We start from the raw sequence: 18,199 nt of genomic DNA, 5'->3' as shown, positions 1-18,199 counted from the left end.
GAAAAAAAGTGTTTGCAATGAACAAGTTGTTGATCTTGCAAAATTCTACTACGCGAGTTCCAGCATTAATTTCTGTCACCAAGGCCAAATTTTCCAACTACCGGTGATTCTTCTTTGTTTCCAACTTTTGCATTCCAGTCACCAGTGATCATTTACACATCCTGATTGCATGTTTGGTCAATTTCAGAATGCAAGAGTTGATAAAAATCTTTAATTTCCTCATCTTTCGCTTTGTTGGTTGGGGCATAAATTTGAATAATAGTGGTATTAATGGGTCTTCCTTGTAGACTTATAGATATTATCCTATCACTGACAGCTTTGTACTTCAGGACAGATCTTTAAACATCCTTTGTGATTGTGAATGCCATGCCATTCCTCTTTCAAGTGCTGAGGAGCAAGGATGTCTCCCTGATGACTAAGGTGAGCCTGACACAGGCCATGGTATTTCCAATTACCTTGTATGCATGTGAGAGCTGGACAATGAATAAGGAAGACCGAAGAAGCGTTGATGCTTTTGAGTTGTGGTGCTGGCAAAGAATGCTGAACGTACCATGGACTATTAAAAGAACTAACAGATCTGTCCTGGAGAAAGTGTGGCCAAGATGCTCCTTGGAAGCGAGGATAGCCAGATTCTTCTCACCTACTTTGGTCATGCTGTGAGAGGGGACCCTTCCCTGGAGAAGAATGTCATGTGTGATAAGGCAGAGGGAGACCTTCAACGAGGTGGATTGACATGGTGGCTGCAACAATGGGCTCAAGTATAGCAAGAATTATGGAGTTGATGTGGGACTGGGCGGTGTTTCGTTCTGCTGTGCATGTGGTTGCTATCAGTCAGAAACAACTCGACGGCACCTAACAACAACAACAATACATTTATATGGTTATTAAGAACCAGTGAGTTGGTTCTGACTTACAGTGATCCATGCAAAACAGAATGAAACACTGCTCATTCCTTTGCCATCCTCACAATATTTTCTATGTTTGAGTCCTTTGTTGAAACTACTGCTTCAATTTATCTTCTTGAGGGTCTTCCTCTTTTTTGGTGACTTTCAACTTTACAAAGTATGATGTCCTTCTCCAGAACTGACCCCTCCTGATGACATGTCTAAAATTCATGAGACAAAGTCTCTTCATCTTTGCTTCAAGAAACATTTCGGCTGTACTTCTAACAAGGCATATTTTTTTTTATTTTTTTGCCAGTCCATGGAAGATTCAATATTCTTCACCAAAGCTGTAATTCAAATGCATCAATTTTTCTTTAGGCTTCCTTATTCATTGTCCAACTTTCACATGCATATGAAGCAATTGAAAACACCATGGCTCACGTAGGCACACCTAAGTTCTCAGGGTCATATAATTGCTTTTCAACTCTTTAAAGAGACCTTTAGCAATAGATTTTCTCAATGTAGTGTGTCATTTGATTTCTTCGCTGCTGCTTCCATGGGCATTGTGGATCCAAGTAAACGACATCTTTGACAACCTCAGTCTTTTCTTCATTTATCATAGTGTTGCTTATTGGTCCAGTTGTGAGGATATTTATTTTCTTTATTACATTTGTGTGTAATCCATACTGAAAGCAGTAGTCTTTGATGTTAATCAAAACCTCTTTGCATCTGGCAAGGAAGATTATGTCATCTGTATATATTGCTTACTATTGAGTTTTCCTCCAAACTTAATGCCTTGCTCTTCTTCATGTGGTCCACCTATCCAAATTATTTTCATAGAATTCATGGCAATTAAGTATTGCGAAGAGATATAATCTTAATGCTCAGATTAAGTAAGTATAGTAAAAGGATACAACACTGATATACAGTATTGTGTGGTTTAAAGTTGTTCTGTTTGAATGACTGCCTCTTGGTCTATATTGAGGTTCTATATGAGTATAATTAACTGTTATGGAATATTCATTTTCTCCATGTTATCAGCAATTTGTTATGATCCACAGACTCTAATTCTTTTGCATAATGATGATGATGATGATGATGATAATGATGATGATGATGATGATAACGCTGGTAAATATCTTTCTGGTATTCTCTGATTTCTGCCAAGATCAATCTGAGAACAGCAATAATATCTTTCCCTGTACATCATTTTCTGAATCTGGCTCAAATTTATGACAGTTTCCTATTGATGTGTGCTGTAATGTTTTAAAATTATTTTCAGCAAAATTTTGGTTGGATATGGTTTTCATGATGCTGTTTGATAATTTCTGCATTCTGTTGGATTGTCTTTCTTTGGAATGGGCATAAATATGGATTTTCTTCCATTCAATTGGACAAGTAGTCTTCCAAACTTTCTTTTTTTATTTTTTTTTCATCTTATATGTATGTGTGTGTGTGTATATATGTCTCATGACATTGACTACAATTTACCACAATGCAACAGCTAAAAATTTAATTTCCTCCTTCAGTAGAAGTTATCAGAATACATCTTCTAATTAAAAAAAATGATGCATTCCTAAAGCTGATAATTTTGAGAAATATAATTTTTTTTTCTAAATAATCAATATTGAATATTAGGCCATAATTTCAAATCAATTTACCCTACATTTTAATCGTTGTTAGAGTAAGAGATGTTATTTGAGATTGATTAAATACCTAACTAATAGGCAGCTCCAAGGAAAGAAGTATAGATACAGAACATTATATCTTACATGTGGATTGTTGTTGGCAAGATATTATAAGAAAGACATAATCTCAAAAAAAATAACTGATCGGGATTTGGAAAGAGATGGGAAATGGTAATCAAAGTATTACTATTTCGGAAAAGCTGGCAGTTTTGAAACCCTTAATGATAAGAGACAAAATTGTAAAATCTTAAAGAGCAAATGTCCATTTAAACTCTGCCTGAGGCAATGATCAAGTTAAGAGAATATATATATATATACATTTATTTTACAACTATAGTTAAGCCTTTTCAGTAATACGTAAGACAGTGTTTCATTGCTATCCATAAGGTTTTCACTGGCCAATTGTTTGAGAAGTGGGTGGCCCTTCTTTCTTCTAAATAAGAAATGTCATTGCTGATATCAGATTGACCTTAGCTGAAAGCAAAGAATAACAGAAAAATGTTTATTTGTTTTTTTAATTGACTATGCAAAAGTATTCAACTGCATAGGTAATATAAACCTATACATTTATTTACTGTAAAAAAATACATACACACACATATACACATATATGCATAACACACACATATATATATATATGGATCACACACACACACACACACACATATAGCATTGAGAAGAAAGGGAATTCCAGAACACTCAATTTTACACATGAGGAACACATATATATATCAGGAGGCTGTCATTTCTAACAGAACAAGGGGATACTACATGGTTTAAAGTCAGGAAAGTAAGGCATTAACATTATATCTTTTCTCCATACATATTCATTCTGTACACTGAGCAGATAATCTGAGAAGCTAGACTATATGAACAACACAGCATCAGGATTGGAGGAAGACTCATTAACACTTGAGATATGCAGACAACACAAATTTGCTTGCTTAAGGTGAAGATGACTTGAAGCACTTACTGTTGAAGATTAAAGATGAAAGTCAGCAGTATGGAATACATCTTGGCATAAAGAAAACAAAAATCCTCACAACTGTAACAATAAGCAGTATCATGATAAATGTAGAAAGTATTGAACTTGTTAAAGATTTCACATTACTTGGATCTTCTTGGACCCAACATCAACACCAATGGAAGGAACTATCAAGAAATCACAGGATGCATGGCACCATACAAATCTATTACAAAAAACCTTCTTTAAAGTCCTGATGAGCAATGATGTCTCTTTGAATAGTAAGGTGGACCTAACGCAAGCCATGGTATTTTCAATCATCTCTTCTGCATGTGAAAGCTGAACAATGAACAAAAGAAGACTGAAGAAGAGTTCATGCTTTTGAGTTGTGGTGTTGATAAAGAACAACGAAAGTGCCATGGAGTTCCAGAATAACTAATAAATCTGTAGTGGATGAACTACATCCAGAATGCTCCTTGGAAGCCAGAATGGCCAGACTTTATCTCACTTACTTTGCTCATGTTGTCCAAAGGGACCATTCTTTGGAGAAGGATATCATGCTTGGTAAAGTGGAGGGTCAGTGAAAAAGGAGAAGACCCTAATTGAGATGCATTGATGCAGTGACTGCAGTGATGGGCTCAGGTATAGCAAGGATTGTGAGGCTGGCACAGTATGAGCAGTGTTTTGTTCTGTTGGCATGATGAGTTGGTGCCAACTCGATGGCACCTAACAAAAACAACAGCTAAGCCTTTTTCAGTTAAATGAATGACATGTAACAAATATCAAATGAAGGTTGAAGCTCTCTGAAAAAAAGTCTTTCGTTTCCAGAAAGCCACTCTCTTTTATGTGAAAAATGAACTAAGAAGTAAAATTATATCAGATATGAAAAAATGTGTCAAGACAATGCATGGCTGTATTTTTTGTTACAGTGAGTTGACAGCAATCAAATAAAATATAAGAAGCCTACTAAAATTTTGAGGTAGTGGTAATGACTCAAAGAAACAATAAACCTGGTCTAAAATAGCCTATGCCTTCACATGATTGTTGTACTCATAGCTTTCTCCCTATTGGAACCACTGGCCACCAGGGCTCCTGCTAATAGATTAGAAGTCTCTAAACCCACATTACGTGAAGTGTACCAATACACTGACGTCATAGGAATTCATAAGCATATCCTAATATAATTATATGGTCACACTTTGATACATTTACTCACACTTGCTAATTTTACTCTTTCTCTTGATTACTTCAATTCCTACATATCTTTCTAGGTTTAACTCAAATGTTGCATTTCCTGGCAATTCTATGTCCCAGTAAATAAATCTAATCCTTCTCTCCACAATACTCTTCCAAAAATTTTCTTAAACCTCTATTAGAATACATAGCAAATTACATCATTGCTTATTTGACTGCTAACCAGAAGGCTGACAGTTCAAATCCACTAGGAACTCCTCGGAAGGAGGGTTGAGCAGTCTACTTTCATAGTGATACTGCCTCGGAAACACAAGGAGGGTTCATTATGAGTAGGTCTGATTCCACGGCAGTGACTTTTCTTTTATGTGTGTGCGTGTGTTTATGTTTTCTACTGAGTAGAATGTGAGTGCATTTGAAGCCTCAGAGAGTATCTTTGTAATAAATAACTAAAAATAATGGATTAGACATCCAAGTCACCTATTAACACTTGATTTATTGCTTTCTAAATCTGTAGTTACTTTCAATACATTTAATGGTATCCAAATATTAGAAGTATCATGAAACAAAATTTAATTAAGCATAATTCTATTTCTTTGTTTTGTGTTAATTTTTTATAATTATTTATTCCATTTTAGAAAATGAATGTTTTTCTTAAAAATAAATAAATAAATAACCTTGTTATTAGATATGAAAAAAAAAAAACAAACTTGTGAATTAACCAAGTAAGAATCTTACTAAATGACATTCCAACTTAGTCATGCATAACTATTCGGTAAAGCAATGTTTAACAATAGGTGAAATAAAACATTCTATCTCAACTTCACCTAAGTTTAAAAAGAAAGAAAATTTTCAGATAGAAATTATTCTAACTTAATTAGCAAGCACTATCAAATGGATCTTGACGGAAAGCAAAGAATACCAGAAAGATGTTTACTTGTGTTTTATTGAATATGCAAAAAACATACAATTGTGTGTATCGTAACAAATTATGGATAGCACTGAGAAGAATTGGAATTTCAGAATACTTAATTGTACTCATGAGGAACGTCCACATAGACTAGGAGGCTATTGCTGGAACAACAAGGTGATACTGCATGGTTTAAAATCAGAAAAGGAGTGTGTGTCAGGGTTATATCCTTTCACCATACTTATTGAGTCTGTATGCTGAGTAAAATAATCTGAGAATCTGGACTATATGAAGAAGAACATGATGCCAGGATTGGACGAAGACTCATTAACAACCTGTATTATGCAGATGACACAACTCTCCTAGCTGAAAGAGGATGACTTGAAGCACATAGTGATGAAGATTAAAGACTACAGTCTGCAGAATGAATTACAAATCATGAAAACATGTTTTTTTTCAACATAAAGAAAATAAAAATCCTCAAAACTGAAACAAGAAGCAATAATCAAGATAAACACATTGCCATCGAGTCAGATCCAACTCATAGTGATCCCTACTTGGGTTTCCGAGGCAGTGTCACTATGGATGTAGATTGCCCAACCTTCCTTCTGAGGAGTGGCTGGTGGGCTTGAACCACAAGCCTTCTGTTTAGCAGTCAATTTCCTTAGGCAATATGCCACTGTTGTTGTTGTTATATGCCATTGAGTTGGACCTGACCCATAGTGACCCCTCCTTGGGTTTCTGAGGCGGTATCACTACAGAAGTAGATTGCCCCATCTTCCTTCTGAGGAGTAGCTGGTGAGTTTGAACCTCCAGGCTTCTGATTAGCAATCAAGTACCTTATGCACTGTGCTACCAGAGCTCCCATAATCACGATAAATGGAGAAAAGATTGAAATTGAAAAAAATGTCATATTGCTTGGTTCCACAATCAACACCAATGAAAGCAGCAGTCAAGACATCGGAAGACACAGTACACTGGGAAAATCTGCTGAGAAAAACCTCTTTCAAATATTGAAGAGCAAAACTGTCTCTTTGAAGACTAACGTGCACCTAACCCAAACCATGATATTTTCAATTGCCTCAAGTGCATGTGAAAGCTCCACAATGTATAAAGAAGACCGAAGAAGAGTTGATGCTTTTGAGCTGTGGTTCTGGCAAAGAATACTGAAAGTGCGAAAAAGAATGAACAAATCTGTCCTGGAAGAAGTGCAGCCAGAAGGATTGCTCGCTTCTTGGAGGCAAGAATGGCTAGACATCGTCTCATCTATTTTGGTCATGTTGTCAGAAGTGACAATTCCATGGAGAAGGATATCATGCTTGTGAAGTAGAGGGTCAATGAAAAAGGGAAATGCCCTCAAAAAGATGAGTTGACACAGTGGCTGCAATGATGGGCAGGGATTGTGAGGCTGGCACAGGACTAGACAGTGTTTTGTTCTGTTGTACATAGGATCTCTAAGAGTTGGAGCCATCTTGATGGTACCGAACAACAGTAACAAAAAGAAATGAAAACATCTTTTTTTTTTTTTTTTTTTTTAAGTTCCGTGAAGTCTTACTTGTCTACACTACCAAAATTTGCATGAAATACAATATATTAGGGACAGGGCTCAGGTAAATTTGCAGATGGCATCAAATCATGAGGCTACTCCAAAGTCGTGTCTAGCTATAGGACTTTAGTATTTATATCTACACAGTTTCAAGGAAAACACAAATAGAGTTCAGTGGATTACTCTGTTTTCGCAAGAGCAGAAGATCACTCTAAAATATATTACCCATTACATTTATTTGAAATGTTATTAATTTTTCAATGAAAACCCATTTCTAAAATCCATTATTGCAATGTACATCCACTAATTTTATCAACAAGATTATTCTGACAATTCAAATATTTAATGTATGAAATAACAAAGACTTTGTAGAATTCACCCTTGAAAATTTGTCTTTCTGATTAAGATGCAGTTGACCACCCGTGAGTGTTAATCCAGATGACATTTGATTGAATCTACCTGCAAATTAGGAGCTCTGGTAGCTTAGTGCCTAAGGCACTTGACTGCTAACCAGAAGGCTGGTGGTTCAAACCCAACAGCCACTCCTCGGAAGGAAGGTTGGGCAACCTACTTCCGTAGTGATACTGCCTTGGAAACCCAAGGAGGGGTCGCTATGAGTCGGGTCCGACTCAATGGCAAACAACACCACCACACACCACACCTGCAAATTAACCCAGAAAATACATATGTATCACATTCTCTACACTGACTTTATGAAATCATTGCTTTTCATGTGTACTACTGATAAATGGAAGCTAACAATATTTCATAAGTATAAAAAAAGATTCATGAACAGTGTTTTCCATGAAGTAACAGGTTAACATTATATTGGCAATTGTGATAGTATTCATTTCATAGAAAATTCTACTATATAAAATGGTTCACATGAGGCTGAAAAATGATATCTGGCTTGCAATTTTTGAGGAATATAATATTAACCAAACATAATTCTAATGTAAAGTTTCCATATTCTTTTGGAAGAAAACTATCAACATTGTCATGTATTACCTACTGTGTTAGCTATACAGGGCTGCTTTAAAAGAAATAACACAAGACATTGTTTTTAACAGAAATATATTCTCTCACAGTTAGGAAGCTGTCTGATTTCAGGGTGTTAATTTGGGCAGAGTTTTTTTTTTTTTTTTTTTAATTATTATTATTACAATAACTATGGAGAAAGGGCCTTGTCTGTTTTGAGCCTCTGTTCCTCAGCCATATTCATGTGGCTTGGCATCTATCTTTCCAAATTACTACGTTGGTTGCTAGCTTAATCAACCGTTGTATCTCAAAGATGAAGCCCTAGGGATCCAGTCGTTAAGCACTCCTATGTTAATCAAAAGTTTACTAGATTGAACAAACCAGCTACTTATCAGGAGCACTATGTGGTGGTCTGCTTACATAAAGAGTACAGTCTTGAAAACACTATGGAATAGTTCTAATCTGTCCTATGTGGTCATTATGAGTTGTGAATCACTCATATATCCATATATCCGTGGGAATAACTCAAAAAAGTTTGACTTAAGACACAGCCTACAGTAATATTGCCTCTTCAACATAACAAAGAAATCACATTCCCAAATAGGATTATAACCCAAAGGACAGGTGTTATGATATATAATACATATTTTGGGGGTTACAATTCAATCCCTATCATTTACTACTTTTCTATTTTATCAATTCAGTGTAATACAGGAGGGACTAATTCTTTTAGTTACATGTTGGAATTTTATGTTATTCAAGATATATACAATTTTATAAAATCAAGCCAGATTTATGGCCATTGAGTAGATCCAACTCATAGTGACCTTGTAGCACAGAGTAGAACTACCTCATAGGATTTCCAAGGCTGTGATATTGAAAGGAGCAGTTTTCCCATCTTTATCCCATGGAGCTGCTATCAGGTTCAATGTGTTGACCTCTGGTTTAGCAGCCGATTGCTTTACACACTGTACCACTAATGTTTCACTGAATATACTAAGTAACATTCTTGTAAAAATAATTACATTTTTCATTTCAAAGCAAATGTAATTTTAGGATTTTTAAAATTTCTTGATTGAAAAAAATAATTCATGAATTTCTTCTGAGATTTTATTAGAAGGGAATAGTCTTTTCAAGACCATGAAGACATCATTGCTTTGCAAAAGCAAAGATATCACTAGGTTCTTATGCATTAATAGCAATTGTAGTAGGCCCCAAGACTCCTGGACTAGGATGTACATACATCCTCTCTCAATTTTTCACTGAAATACTACACTTGGTACAGCTTGGGAAGGATTTTAGATATAATTTATGGCCAAAGTCAGTTAATCATGTTGTTTTTGTGAGCTGCTTTTATGCTGATTCTGACTCATGGGAACCTATATGTTTCATGGTGGAATTTTCCATAGGGTTTTCAAGGCTGTGATCTTTTAGAAGCAGATCATCAGAGTTGTCTGACAAGATTCTTCTCGGTGGGTTTAATGGCCAACTTCTCAGCTAGTAGTGAGTTCTTAAAACATTTGCATCGCCCAAGGACTCTTAGTTGACCTTAAGATAGAAAAATTATCTAAGTTGGCCGGATATACTCATATGAACCCTTTCAATTGTGTCACGTGATCAGAGCCAGAAGTTGGGGTATCAAAGTATGAGAGGAACTCAATGAGAAGGAATATAACTTACTAGCTTTGAAAACGGAGGAGTCACACAACAAGAAAGGCTAGAAGCATAGAGGAGCAGAGACTAACAACCAGCAAGGGTTTAGCGATTCTCAGTCCTACAATTCCAAGTAACTTAACTTGGTCAATAACTTGAAGGAGAATGGAAATTGTGTTGTCACCAGAGCTCCCAGATAGAAATGTAACCTGGCAAGAACCTGGATTTCAGCTTTGTGAGACATTGCACAAGGAACTCAGCTATGCTGAGGCAGAATGCTTACCATGAAAACTCTTATTTAATTAATGGCCATTTTGTAACCTGAGAAGCCTATCATAATTTGTTGCACAGAAATTGGAAAGAAATACAGATTTTGGTATCTGGAAGTACAGTATTGCGGAAGAAACAGCTAAAATATGGGAGTGGATTTGGATTGACAGAATGAGCAAAACCTGGGGAAGTTATGATAAATAATTGTGAGACTCATGATAGTAAAAGCCTACCCTGATAGTGGAGATTGAGTGTTGAACACACTGACAGTGAGGGCTCAGGTAGAAGTAAGGAGTGCCTTTGAGAAAGCCTAAATCACCTTAAAGAAAGTATAACTCATTTTGGACAAACTGCTATTGGGGATTAAAGGAAGGGATGCATTTGTAATTTAGTGTAAGAAAACTTACAAAATTGTGTCCTCCAGTTATGTGGAAAGCAGATTTTGTAAATTATGAACTTAGATATTTAGCTGAAGTTTCCAAGCAGAGAATTGAAGGTATTCCCTGTTTTTTCCTTTCTTTCTGCTTTTTGTAAAAATATTAGAAGGGAAAAAAAGTCAGGGGAAACCTGTTAACCAACCAAACAAAATAACAAGCAATAAACAAACAAACAAAACAGGACTTGATATTTTGCAAAATTTTAAGTTTATCCACATGGCAAACAAAATAGGTTAAAAATTAAGAGATTGCTTCTGAAGGTATGGCATACAAAAAAAAAAATACTAGGATATAGCACGAAAGTGTAAACTTTTATCAAGACCTCAGAAATACAAAAAGATCAGGATATTTAGTCAAGCAAAAGACCCCTTCATGAAACTAATATCCACCTAATTGATTTCCGCCAAGCCAGAGGACTTCTAGCAAGGTTAAGAGTGCTTCCCCTCAGCTATGGCAATAGGAGACAAAAATAGAAAAAGAGATTTGTCAAAAAAGAAGAAAAGTAATTTTCTTTTGTCTTTTGCTCTTGGTCTAGTGGAGTGAATCCCCATGGAATATAGGCGAGATTCACAAGATTCTGGAGAAAAATACATCAAGTTCTCTTTTATCATCATCTTCTTGTTCCAAAGACCAAATTGATAGGTGGGAATCATCATTTATGTGGAAACTGTCATTTATGTGAAAATGGAGGATGACTACATCATTACATAACTGCCAAATTATACCATATATAACTACCAAACCACCACTGAGAATCATGGGTGAGCCAAGATGGCATATAACCCTAATCATCACATCCAGCGTTACTCTCACCCCATACCATGGCATGCATTATTGCCAGGTGTATGTTGATACTGCACAAAAGAATTAGATAATGTATTTTTTGCAATGGTTGTAAATGTGAAATTTTGGATAATGAGATAGATAGTCAGTAAATGATGGGTGGCATCAACTGCCTAGATCAAGAAAGTACTGCCAGTCTGGACTGCAAAAGACAAAATAAGAAATGAAAGGAAGTTATTGGTTGTTGTAGTTGTTGTTATGTCCCATTGAGTCAGCTCCAGCTCATAATAACAACAGAACGAAACACTGCCGGGTCCTGCACAAGCCTCACAATCCTTGCTAAACACGAGCCCATTATTGCAGCCACTGTGTCAATTCATCTCATTGAGGGGTCTTCCCCTTTTTCACTAACACTCCACATTACTAAGCAAGGTATCTTTCTCCAGTGAATGGTCCCTTCTGACAACATGAACAAAGAAGGTGAGATGAAGTGCTTCCAGGGAGCATTCTGGCTGTACTTCTTCCAAGACAGATTTGTTTGTTATTCTCGCAGTCCATGGTTTTTTAAATATTCTTTGCCAACACTATAATTCAAAGGCATCAACTCTTCTTTAATTTTCCTTGTTCACTGTTCAGCTTTCACATTGTATGCATGTACCATAGTTCTGTTTTCCATTCATCCATTCATGAGCATTTTAGTTGTTTCCATCTATTTGCTGTTGTATATAGTTCTGCAATGGACATGCATGTGCATATGTCTATTCATGTCCTGGATCTCACCTCTTTAGGATATATTTGTACTAATGGTATTGATGGATTGAATGGCATTCCTATTCCCAACTTTTTAAGGAAGTCCATACCGTTTTCCATAGTGGTTATACCATTTTACTGTACCAGCAGCACTGTATGAGAGTTTCAGTCTCTCCACACCCTCACAGACATTTGTTGTTTTCTATCTTGATAGACTTTGGTATTATTGCTGAGTGAGATGATATCTCATTGTTTTGATTCACATATCTCCAGTGGCTAATGATCATGAGCATTTCTTCATGTGTTTGTTGGCTGCCTGAATATTATCTTTGGCAAAGTGACTGTTCATGTCCTTTGTCCAGTTTTGTAGTGGACTTTTTGTCTTTTTGATGTTGATATGTTGAAGTTCTCCATACATTTTAGAACTACAAAATTTAAGTTCTCCTCTAAAATTCCCTTATTGTATCTGTTATTGCCAAATATTTTTTCCCAGTGTGTAGGTTTTCGTTTTACTCTTTTGGAGAAGTCTTTCAAAAATTAAGCACATAAGTATTTAATTTTTAGAAGGTCCCAGTCATCTACCTTCTCTTCTGCTGTTTGTGCCTTTTGGGTTATGCTTAATAGTCTATGTATTCCCTAAATTAGGGTTCTTAAATATGTCCCTATTTTTATCTTTGATGAACTTTATAGTTTTGGGTTTTATATTTAGGTCTTTCAACCACCTTGAGGTCATTTTTGTGTATCATGTGAGTTAGGGATTTTGTTTCATTTTTCTGCAAATGAATATCCAGGTTTGCAATCACCAGTTGGTAAATAGAATAGAATAGGTTTCAGAACTTTGTCAAAGATCAGCTATCCATAGGTGGATGGATCTATTTCTGGAATCTCAGTTCTGTTCCACCAATCTATGTGTCTGTTGTACCAATACCAGGCTGTTTCGACTATCATGGTTGTATAACAGGTTTGAGATTGGGGAATGTGAGACCTCCTACTTTGTTCTTCTTCTTCAGAAGTACTTTCCTTATCTGAGATTTCTTTTCTCTTCAGAGGGAAGTTTGGGCAATATAAATCTGTAGTGATACCACCTCGAAAACTCAAGGAGAGGTCACTGTGAGTCAGATCCAACTCAATGGCATTGAGGTTTTTTTTTTGTTTGTTTTTTTTTTTGGTCTTATTGTTTTCCCTAGTAATGTTCTGTACTTTTCCTTGTATAAGTCTTCTGTGCCCCTGGTAAGATTTATTCCTGACTATTTTATCTTTTTGGTTGTCATTGTTTTTGTTACCTGCTGTCAAGTTGGACCCGACTCGTAGCTACCCCTCCTTGGGTTTCCAAGGCAGTAAATGGTATTTTTTTCTTATTTCCTTTTCAGAAATATCTTTGCTGATGTACAGAAATCCAACTGATTTTCTATGTTGATCATGTATCCTACCACTTTGAAGAATCTTTCAGTTAGTTCCAGTAGTTTTCTTTCTAAGCCTCTGGGATTTTCTATATATATGCAAAAACAGATAGTTTTACTTCTTTGCCAATTTGCATGCCTTTTATTTTCCCTTCTTGCCTTATTGCTCTGCCTGAGACTTTCAATACAATGTTGAATATAAATAGAGATAGAGAGCATCCTAGTATAGGTCTTGTTTACAGGAGGAATGTGTTCAGTCCCTCTCCATTCTGAGTAAAATTGCTGTTGGTTTGCATATATGCCCTTTATCATGTTGAGCAATTTCCCTTTTCTTCCTATTTTGCTGATAATTTTTATCTAAAATAGGTGTTGGATTTGATCAAATGTCTATTCTGCATCAATTGATATGATGATGTGGTTGTTTTCCTTTATTTTCTTTAGGTGATGGATTATATTGATTGTTTTTCTAATGTTGAATTATTCTTACACAGCTGGTATGAATCCCACTTGGACATTGTGTATTACTACTACTACTATTATTATTATTATTTATATAGTTTTTTGGATTCTATTGGTTAGGATTTTGTTGAAGACTTTTGTGTCTAAATTCATGAGGGGTATTGTTCTGTAATTTTGCTTTTTAGTGATGTCTTTGACTGGATTTAGTATCCAGGGTGTTGCTTGCTTCATGAAATAAATTCAGGAATATTCCACCCTTTTCTATATTCTACAGTAGTATGAGTAGGACTGGTATTAGTTCTTATCTGAGTATTTGGTAGAATTCTCCAGTGAAGCTGTTGTTTGGGCCAGGACTTCTTTTACGATGGGAGATTTTTTTAAAAATCAATACTATTTCTTCTTTTGTTCGGCATCTGTTCAAATATTCTAATTCAACCTGCATTAGTTTAGGTACATTCTGTGTTTCTAGAAATTGTCCATTCCTTTCAGGTTTTCAAATTTGTGGAAATAAAGTTCTTCATTATTTTCTGTTACACTTTTTTTTTTTTTTTTTGCTTCTTTGTTGTGATGCTACCCATTTCATTTATTAGTGTTATTTACATCTTCCTTTTCTTTTCCTTAAATTTGCCAATGGTTAAATTTCTTAATCATTTCATAATACCAGTTTTTAGTCTTGCTGATTTTTTCTATTGTTATTCTCTTTTCTCCTTCACCTATGTTTGCTCTGGTCTTTTCCATATGCTTTCCTCTGAGATGGTAGGCTTCTTTTAATGTTCTTTCTCTAATGTTGAGTAGTTAGGTTAAGGTATTGATTTTGATTCTTTCTTTTTCTTTGATGTGTGCATTTATTGCTATAAGTTGACCTCTGAATACTGCTTTTGCTGTGTTTCAAAGTTTTGGAATGATGATTTTTTCATTCTCATTTATTTGTAGGTATTTTGTTTACTTCACTTGTTATTTCTTCTCACTCAGTAGTTTCAGATTAGGGTATTGTTTAGTTTCTATGTATATGATTTTTTCTCTGATCTTTCTATTATTGATTTCTAATTTTATAGTGCTGTGATCCAAGAAGATGTTTTGTAGTTGTTTATATGTTTTAAATTTTTAGAGCCTTATTTTGTGCCCTAACTTATGGTCTATTCTGGAACATGATCCATGCACAGTGGAAAAATATATGTAGTGTGATTTTGTTGGGTAGAGTGTCATATATATATATCTACATATATTTATGATGTTAAGTTGATTGATTGCATTGTTGATATCTTCTGCATCTTTGTTGAGTTTCTTTCTAGTTGTTCTGTCTTTCATTGAAAGTGGTGTGTTAAAAATCTTCTACTATAATTGTAGGATTATCTGCTTCTCCTTTCTGTTCAGTTGATGCTTGCTTTTTGTATTTTGGAGCACTCTTATTGGGTGCTTAGCTATTTATTATGGATATATCCTCTTGGTAGATTGACACCCTTGTAATTGTATAATGTACTCCCTTAGCTCTTATTTTGGTTTTCACCTTGTAGCCAATTTTATCAGAAATTAATGAGTCACTCTTTCTCTTTTTTGGTTGCCCTTAGCTTAATGTAAGGAGCTCCTTTGTTGTAGTGCCTAAGGCATTTGACTGCTAACCAGAACGTTGCCAGTTCAAACCCACAAGCCAGTTCATGGAAGAAAAATTCAGCAATCTTCTTCTGTAAAGATTCCAACTCAGAAATGCAAAAAGGGTCACTATAATTCAGAATTGACTCAATACCAGTGAGATTGGTTTTTTATTTTAGCTTAACGTATTTTTTCTGTCTCTTGATTTTTAATTTATTTTTATCTTTGTGTCTAAAGTGAGTGTCTTGTTCAAAGCATATTGATGGGTCTTACTTTCTTATCCATTCTGCCTCTCTCTTTCTCTTGGCTGGTGTATTTAATCTATTCACATTCTGTGTAATTAATGATAAGCATGAATTTATAGATTTCTTTGTGTTTTTTATTGTCATATTGATATTTTCTTTGTTCTGATTATTTTTCTGTGATGATTTTATTTTATCAAGTTTCCTTTTCCTTTACTTCATTGTCATGGATTTTGTGTTTTCTAAATCCTTGACATTTTCTTTTTTTCTTATTTTGCTTAGAAGGCTTATTACTTTTCTTTTTGGTTACACTGTAGTAAATTTTTATCTTCCTGTGTTTGGAAAAATCTGTTCTATATTAATATTGTCCTGACCTCCTCTCAGTTTGGAAGTTCTATCATTATAGGAGACAGTCTCTCTTTTTGCTTTGTATTTGTTATTTACAGATTGATGCCTCCAGTTCTCTATTTTCCTTTTGCAAGCTTATTTTAGTTTTGCCAATTCTATTTCTGTTTGATTTCCTCAGTGGTATTGTCATGTGTCTTAATTTTAGGTTGTTGTCTTCTGCAGTTCGTTTTCTGTCCAAAGGAGTCCTTTACCATTTCTTGTAAGACTGGTTTGGATTTTACAAATTTCCTCAATTTCTGTTTGTCTGGGATTATCCTAATTTTACTATTGTATTTGATAGGCAGTTTTTCTGGATATATAATTCTTGATTGGTAATTATTTTTCTTTCAAGGTTGTATATATGTCATCTCATTGTCTTCTTGCTTGCAAGCTTTCTGAAGAGAAATCAGTGCTTAATCTCATTGGCTGCCTTTTTAGGTTGCTTTTTGTTTTTATTGAGCTGCTTTCAAGATTCTTCCTTAGCTTTTGGTTTTGGAAAATGTGATTATGATATGTCTTGGTGATTTTCTCTTGGGGTCTATCCTGTATGTGGTTCTTTCAGGTTCTTGGATGGATATTTTTTCACCTTTCATGATGCTGAATATGTTTTCTGCTAGAAAAATTTTGAAAAATTTCTCTGTAGTTTATTTTGCTTCCTTTTTTTTCTGGATTTCCAATTACACATAAATTATTTCTCTTGATATTATCCCATGTAGCTCTCAGTTTTTGTTCATTCTTTTTCTGATTTTTCCTCATATAAGCTGTTGTCAAGGGAATTGTCTTCTAGGTGGCTAATGTATTATTTAGCCAATTCAATTTTACTCTCTTATCCTTCCAAAGTGTTGTCTCTCTGTATAATTTTAATGTTAATATCTTAGATTTTGAATTGCTGGTTTTGTAAGATTTCTAATTGTCTATTTTTATTTTGCTGTTGTACTGTCTTGCTGAATTGTTCAAGAATATTTTTTGTCTTTTCTTTATACTTTTTTTTTTTTAATTTATTTTTTTCCTTGAGCTCTTTCAAGGATAGATAGATAGATGACATAGATAGATACAGATACAAATATAGATATAGATATATAAATATATAATACCAAACTCACTACCATCGCATCCATTCTGACTCATAGCAACCCCATTTGGGTTTCTGAGGCTGTAAAACCTTACGGAAGTAGATCTCCACATCTTCCTTCTGTGGAGCAGCTAGTGGGCTTGAACTACTGACGTTCTGGTTAGTGGCTAGATGCCTTATCCACTGACCACCAGAGCTCTCTCTCTCTTTCTTTCACACACACACACACACACACACACACGTGTGTGTGTGTGTATTTTTAATTAATTATTGGTAGTTTGATAAGTGTTATTCCTTGGGAAGGGTTACTAGTTCTTTATTTTGATCACTTGCCTTCAATGTCTTGAATTTATTTGATTTAAATTGAAGTTGTCTATTGTCTGATACATTTTGAATTTGTGTTTATTTGTTGACTATGTGTTCATTAGGCGCTCTGGTAGTGTAGTGCCTAAGGCATTTGACTGTTAACCAGATGGCTGGTGGTTCAAACCTATCAGCCACTCCTCAGAAGGAAGATTGGGCAATCTGCTTCTGTAGTGATACTGCCTCAGAAACCCAAGGAGGGGTCATTATGAGTCGAGTCTGACTCGACAACATATAATAGCAATAACAAATATGTTCATTTGTTTCACCCCCTCTTTTTTTTTTTTTTTTTCTTTTTCTTTGTTTCAATATGTCTGGATGGGTGGAGCAGGAATGTTTCTTTGGTTTTTAGTTTGAAAACACTGAGGTATGCCTCAGCTGTCTTTGGGTTGGAATAACTGGTGGAAATTTGGGCATGGGTCTCTTTGTCAGGCAGAGAAGCTGAAGTTTAAATTAGTAGATGTTGTACCTCATCTATCTTTGATCCAGTGGTGCAGGAGCTGGTGGTGGTGCTTCTCCATTGGATGCAGTGTTTTGCGTAATAGATATGGCAGACTCCTAGAGAGTTAATGTCCTCTTCTAACTGATTGGGGCAGGAGAGAGAAAAAAAAGAAAGAAAAAGAAAAGCAGAA

This window comes from Orycteropus afer, unplaced genomic scaffold (genome assembly GCF_000298275.1).
Source record: "Orycteropus afer afer isolate SDZICR_OR568_19922 unplaced genomic scaffold, OryAfe1.0 scaffold00879, whole genome shotgun sequence".
NCBI classification, from domain to species: Eukaryota; Metazoa; Chordata; class Mammalia; order Tubulidentata; family Orycteropodidae; genus Orycteropus; species Orycteropus afer.
This window is presented reverse-complemented; position numbering follows the sequence as displayed.